General features: G+C 60.4%; 1 protein-coding gene across 2 annotated transcripts in view; it reads left to right on the top strand.

The window, feature by feature from the left end:
* Positions 1 to 2,460: 2,460 nt before the first annotated feature.
* The window catches only part of CSNK1G2 (casein kinase 1 gamma 2), a 44,810-nt gene continuing 40,931 nt past the window's right edge, over positions 2,461 to 6,339 (top strand). The window contains exon 1 of one of the 2 annotated variants that reach the window (XM_075444016.1): positions 2,461 to 2,671. The gene's annotated coding sequence lies outside the window, so the exon portion shown is untranslated. The remainder of the gene's footprint in view (positions 2,672 to 6,339) is intronic. The other variant, XM_075444017.1, reaches the window with a different exon arrangement.

Genomic DNA, 6,339 nt, shown 5'->3' with positions numbered 1-6,339 from the left:
TCAGCGTCTTCCTTATCTCCAAAGCCTTCTGCCAGGTACCCCCTGCCCAGCCGTCAGCATCTCGCTTTCGCCGGCAGTGGTTTCCTGCAACTGCTCGCTGCCGTGCCGGTGCCATGCCGAGCACGAGGGTGGAATCGTGTTCGCTCAAATTCCTGCTCCAGGCCCTCGGAATCTGAGCACGAGTCACAGCTCTAAGCTCCTGCTCCAGCTGCTGCAAGGGCAGGTCCTTGGCGCTTGGGAGCGAGGAGTTGTTCGCCACGGCCGCACTCCCTGCGCGAGAGCCGGGGCTCGGCAGGAGGCCAGGGCGAGGTTTGTCGGGGATGTGGGCGCACATTGGGGGTGGGGGTGCAGCCAAGCGCAGCCCCCCCGCCCCGAGGAGCTCCCCAAAAGCTTCAGGGTGCCGGTGGTGGGGTGGGAGCTCTTCACTGATCCTGCTGCATCGGGCAGGACGCTGCGAGGGGCCTGGCTTCTGCTTTTGTCGGGCTCCTGGTGTGTTGCTGTCACTCTTCGGTTTCCCAGGGCCTGGACGTGAATGTTTCGCGGCAGGAAGGTTTTGTCTGCCCGCCCCTGAGCAGCTCGTTCTCCCCTGCGCCATCGAGAGTGGTTCAGTTTGTGCTGTCTGCTTGTGAATTATCCCTAATTAACTCATGCCCACGGGAGCAGGGCAGGGTTTGTAGCTGGATGCTTTCCCGACAGAAATTCCCCAGCTTTTCTCACCAACTCACCGGTGCTGAGCAGGTTCCGCAGCACGAGCTGTACAGGTCTCTGCAGAGCGTGCCTGCTGCACCGCGTGGTCACCGCTGGATGTTTGCCTTGACATAAAATCAAAACTATTTGCTTTCCCCCTCTCCTGCTCCAGAGGACGGGTTAAATTCTCAAGCCAAACGCCTGAACAACTCACATGTTCTCAGAGTGCTTGAAATCACCTCTTTCTGCGGCGTGGGGTGGTGGGATCGTAAAAAAAGAAAAATAAAGGAAGGGTGGCTCTGTCGTTGGGTACTTTGGGGCGATTTTATTCTCTCCAGCAGCAGGACGCACGTCACGGCCCCTCGCTGCCCTCCTGAGCTGGGAAGAGGAGGAGGAGCACCGTGTCGCAGCACAGGGACGGCAGCATCTGGGCTTTATGCGCAGAGGAGCTTGTTTTATTTTCCTAATTCTCTAAAATCATAGCATTTTCTTTTAGAAGCAAACACCTAAGGGGGAAAAAGTACTTTAGGCAAATGCTGAGGGGAGAGCATTTCCCTGGAACTGGGAGAGAATCGATTCAAGCGGCTGGAAATGCTGAAATGGGTATTTGGGGTGATGCTGGTGGCTGAAGACCTGAGCCTGCCCTGAAAGCACACAAACTCATTTGCCCATTGCCTGAAAATATTCTTGGGCTGAATCTGCCCCATGCCGTGAAGAAAACAGAAGCAGCAGGATCGTACGGGGGTGTGAAGGGCCCGGACAGGGATGGCTCTTCTGCCTCCAGAACCGATTCTCCCGGCTGTGCCCTCCTTCGCCGAGCAAGCACTGGGAGAGAATTTTGACGGCCGAATGGTTGATCAGAGTAACTCCAAGACCGAAGCAAGCAAAAGGCTTTTGGAGGTGGCACTGGGGGCTGCGTGCCCGCCCGGGCCCTGTCCCGGCGGGTCCCACCAGCGTGGCATTGCGTCCCAGTGACCTCCCCTGCGAGGCAGCAGGGACAGCAGCAGCTTTGCTCGGGGCTGGTGTCCCCAAAAAGGCTTCAAGGTCTGTAAAATCCCAGACCGTGGCTTCCATCTGCTCCCGCGGGACGGGGCAGGGGGTGATGCAGGAGCCTGCAGGGCTTTGCCCACCAGTACCAGGGCTGCAGCCACTCTGCGGGACCCCCTGGACCCAGCTCCACTCCCCAGGGGTTGCCCGGCAGGGCTCTACAGCGGGGCCGTGTGTTGTACCGGGGCCTGTCCCCTACAGCGGGTCTCGGCCCCATGCCGGGGCCTCCTCCCTGCAGTGGGGCTGTACCTCACCCCGAGGACGGTGCCCTGTACGGGATCCTGGTCGCTAAAGCAGTGCTGCCCCTATACCGGGGGCCCCATCCACCCATTCACCCCCTGCAGCGGGCTGGGCCCCTACAGGGTACCCTACAGCGGGGCCTGGCCCCTACGGGGGAGCTGTGCCCTATACCTGGGCCTGCGCCGCACACGGGACTGCAGGCATCGAGGGGACCTATCCCCACAGCGGAGCTGGGCCACGTACCGGGCCCCCCCGGGCCGGGCCGCGCCCCCGCCCGCCGGGCAGCAGCGAGTTAAAGCCAGGCCCCGCCAGTAGCCGCCAAGCGTGGTGCTACCGTAAAGTACCCCGCGCTGTCGCAAAGCCGCCCTCCCATCGCTCGCCTCGAGCCTCCTATTCTCGAACGCGCTTTACGCCAACGCCGTTGCGCCACCACCCTCCCGTCGGCTGCGCTTGCGCTGAGCTCCGCCGGGCCTCTCCGCTTCGGAGTTGGTATTCAGGAAAGGCGCTTGCGCCGGCGGCGTGGCGGGGGGCGCATGGGTGCGCGCCGAGCCTACGCCGGCGGCGTAGCGTTGTCGCTGGCTGGCCGCTGCCCGCGGAGTGGTGAGGGGAGGCGAGAGGCGGCGTGAGGAGAGCCGGGCCGGGGGGGCCGCCATGGGGAGGCGGCCGCGGGGCAGCGGCAGCGGGGCCCGCCGCTGAGGTAACCGCCGCCGCCGCGCCGGGCTGCTCTGCCGCTGCGCTTCGCCCCGGCCGGGACCGGGCAGTGCCGGGGCCGGGGGAGGGGGGGGCCGGGCCGGGCGGCGCCTCAGGCGGGGGCAGCGGGGCCCGGGCCCGGGGCGCGGGGGAGGCTTCGTGGGCCGTGGGGCTGAAGGGGCTGTGGGGGCCGCGGAGCGAGGTAGGTGGCGGGGGGAGGCCCGGGGCGGGTGAGGGGGACGGGGGATGGGGGGTCAGACCGGCGCCGGGGGGCTGGGGGGGCCGCAGGGCTCGGGTTGGGCCGGGTCCCGCCGGGGGCTGAAGGCCCAGCGCCGCCTCACTCCGTTTCCTGCCGGCGATGCCCGGTTTGTGGCCCTGAGGAAGGGGCCGGCTCCACCCGGGATCGCGACCCCCCCCCAAGCCCCCTGTGAGGCCGGGGGGGTGGCGGGGGTGGGGTCGGGCCTCCCCCGGCGGCGTGCCCCGGGCCCGCGCCCTGCCCCGGCCTGCCCGGCGGAGCCGGAGCCTCGCAGGATGTTGGCTTCTTTGTATGTGGCTTTCCTCTCTCCAGAGGGGCTGGGAAGTGTTTATTTGGGGAAAGGGGCCGTGCTGAAGGTGGTATTTAAAATAGCACTTTTTTCCTTTTTTTTCTTTTTTGATTTTTCTTTCTTTAGCAAAGTGGGTGAGGATGAATGTGAGAAAGAGGCAAAATACTCTCCCCCTTCGGCCCCCACCAGACAGGAGCTGACTTTAACTGTTCCCAAGGCAGCCGAGAGCAGAGCTTTGCGGATGAGAGGCAGCTCCCCGGTGGGGCTGGGCACCGGAGGCCTGTGGCTCCTCGCTGGTGGCTGGCGGAGGGGAACCGAGTGGGGCCCTTGGACCTGGGCGGGGGCAAATAACGTGAAGTTGCGGGGATGTTGGGGAGGGTGTATTTCCGTTTGAGGAACGCCTTGTGGTCTGGGCAGCACAGGGACCTGCCGTGTTAGGTGTGTTTCTGAAGCTAAAAAATGAGGTTTGTTAAACCTCCTTCCAGCTGCCGTGAAATTAGTCCGTTCTAAACAAGCTAGAGGTAACCGGGATGTGGGTCGAACTGTGTGTAAAATGACTGCAGGCATGCAAGTGGTTTGCACCAGCGTGTTTGGAAGTTGCCTCATTAACTAATTCGTTTGTTTTCCTTTTGTACAACAAGTGGTTGGATATCTGGAAGTGAACTCTGAGGAGTCTGTAAGTTCATCTGCCAGCTGGACTGTCCCGTCAGCCTGCCGCACGCAGCGTGTCCCTGTCTCCCCACTGCCCCCACAGAGGTTTAAAAATTGGGCCTTATATAACAGATTGGAGGAAACGTTTGGTGTTTGCCAGCGTGTCTGAGAAAGAATTGCTGTAAATTAGGGCAGGAGGCCTCCATGGGGATCCAGTGGAGAGGCCTCCTCTGTGGTGTGGGGTAGGCTTGGCTGCTGTGAGGAATTTGCCAAAGATTTGTTGGGTTTGTTTTAATTCGGTGTGTTACAGATAGGAATGTTGTTTGATGATGATTTTATCGCTGCTTAGCGCCTGTTGGGCCCTCTGGATGGATTGTAGTCTTGTGCTGCAGGTGAGGATGGTCTAACGCAGATCTGCTGCCTGCCTGGCGGCAGCTTCTCCCAGATCTGTGGGGGTAAGCACACCTGGGGAGCCCCCAGTTCCCCCAGCGGGGGTTGTCTCCGTAGCCTGCAAGGACGGCTGCCCTCCCATGTCAGTCTGCCTCGGGATTTGATCTCCTCCTCGTTAGCGTACAAATCTGTAAGGCCTCACAAATCAGTTCTGTGGTTCTTTGCGAAAACAGCTGCTGCTCTGGTTTGCACTTGCAGCACAACGACTGGGGTGCAGTTGGTGGTGGTTTGCAGGGGAGACTGTTTCTTCTGGGCAGTTTCTCTGGGCGCGCTGAATGGAGCTCTGTGTTCCTGCCCTTGCAGCGTGGTTTGTGTCTGGGTTTCTTGTTGCAGCACTCTTCAGCAGAGAGAGCGGAGAAGAGGAAGTTGGCACTTGCAGTTCAGCAGGTTTCTGGATTCTGCCCGGCGAGTGCTGCTCTCCGCTGGTGTCAGTACGTGGAGAGGCTTCGCATCGCCTCGTGTTTTGTATTCCCTTTCTGAGCTCCTGTGCAGTCCGAGTGTTGTCAAAACTGTTAACAGGGGAGTGACTCAGCGGATCAATGGGAATGACATGAGGGTTGTGCTCACGGACAATCGGTATTTTTCCCCCCACCCCCTCCAGCCCCAGTGGGCTGGAAGAGACGATGTCCGAGAGCAACTGCCAATAAACATGTTTACTGGACTCGGGCCTGATTGTGCTCTGTAGCCTTCTCCCCGCCCCCGGCCCCCCCTGTGGTTTTCCTAGCTAAGAGGAGCTCTGATGAGCTGTGCTGGAACAGCAATCCTTTGCTTTGGCTGGTCCATCCAGGTATGTGCTTAGCCGCCGGTCTGGGGGCATTACAGGCTGCTGAAAGGACCAGTCCTCGCCTGAGCCAGGCTGCGTAGGAAGCCGTTTATCTCCCCTTTTCAGGTAGAGGCACTGCAGAACTAGAGGCTCATCTGAGATGGTGAGGATGCCTCGGGTGAGCGGCAGCCCCTGCTGTGCTTTGGCTCCTTCCTGGGCACTGGCAGGAGAGGTGCGGATCTCAAGGCTGTGGAAGAGAAGCACTTCTTTCGCTCAGTGGGGCAGGTTAACGAGGGGTTTGGCTCCAGCACGCAGTGGCCTGGTTTGTCTTGCGCTACCCCTGTGACTTCCAGCTATGCTGGGAGTCCAACCCTCTTCCCTCATAGTGCTGCTGAGAGGGGAGAGACTCGGCTGCCAGCGTAGGAGCTTCCTTCGTGTGCTTACAATGGCTTTTTGCTCAGAGCTTGTGGGAACAGCTCTGCCCGCAGCCCTGTAATTGGGCTTTGACTAGGCAGACTTGGCTTGTCCTGGGTGCAGTGAGAAGCTGTGAAACTGAGCCTCCTTCCTCGGGCCCAGCCGTGGCACAGCTTGGAGGCTGCTCCGGTCCTGCTGTACCCTGCGAGCCAGGACGGGAAGGAGGGGGCCCGGTCTCTCAGCAACTCCGGGATTCTGCCAGAGAACAAGTTATCTTCCCGTTAGAAAATCTGTGTGCTTATAAATAGTTTTGTGTTTTTATTAGAATGGATGTTTATACTTCCTACTGGCAGTCTGTGTCGGGGCCATTGCTGTAGAGAAGAAGCAGGGCTGAGTTGTGAGGAAAGTGTAAAGGTGATTTTCTGCTGGGGCAGCTGAACGCAGAGTGTTCGGGCTCTCTGGCTCCCAGATTCACGCTAGCTGCTCTCCATCTCCTGGGGAGTTCTCCTAAATCCCTGCACAGCCCGCAGCCCTTCGTAGCGGACAGTCCCCACACCCCTTGCAAGTTATGCTGATAACTGGCTTAAAAAAAGAGCTTATTGCAGAGCATCCATTGAGCTGAGATGTTCCAGGATACCTCCTGCTTGTCTTTACTACGCTAGCAGCTGCCGATGGCTCTGGCAGCTGGGGTGAAACACTCTGCTCTTTCAAGGCTTGTCTTGACCCAGGGTGCTCCGCACCGCTTGCACGTTCCCCCAGCCCTGCTGTGATGGGGAGGGAGAGGTGGTACTGTGCACGCTGGGTGCAGGTGCAGCGTGTGCAAAACCACAAAGTCTGTCTGTCTTCCGCTCG

The sequence above is a fragment of the Opisthocomus hoazin genome, chromosome 27 (genome assembly GCF_030867145.1).
Source record: "Opisthocomus hoazin isolate bOpiHoa1 chromosome 27, bOpiHoa1.hap1, whole genome shotgun sequence".
NCBI lineage: Eukaryota > Metazoa > Chordata > Aves > Opisthocomiformes > Opisthocomidae > Opisthocomus > Opisthocomus hoazin.
This window is presented reverse-complemented; position numbering and strand designations above follow the sequence as displayed.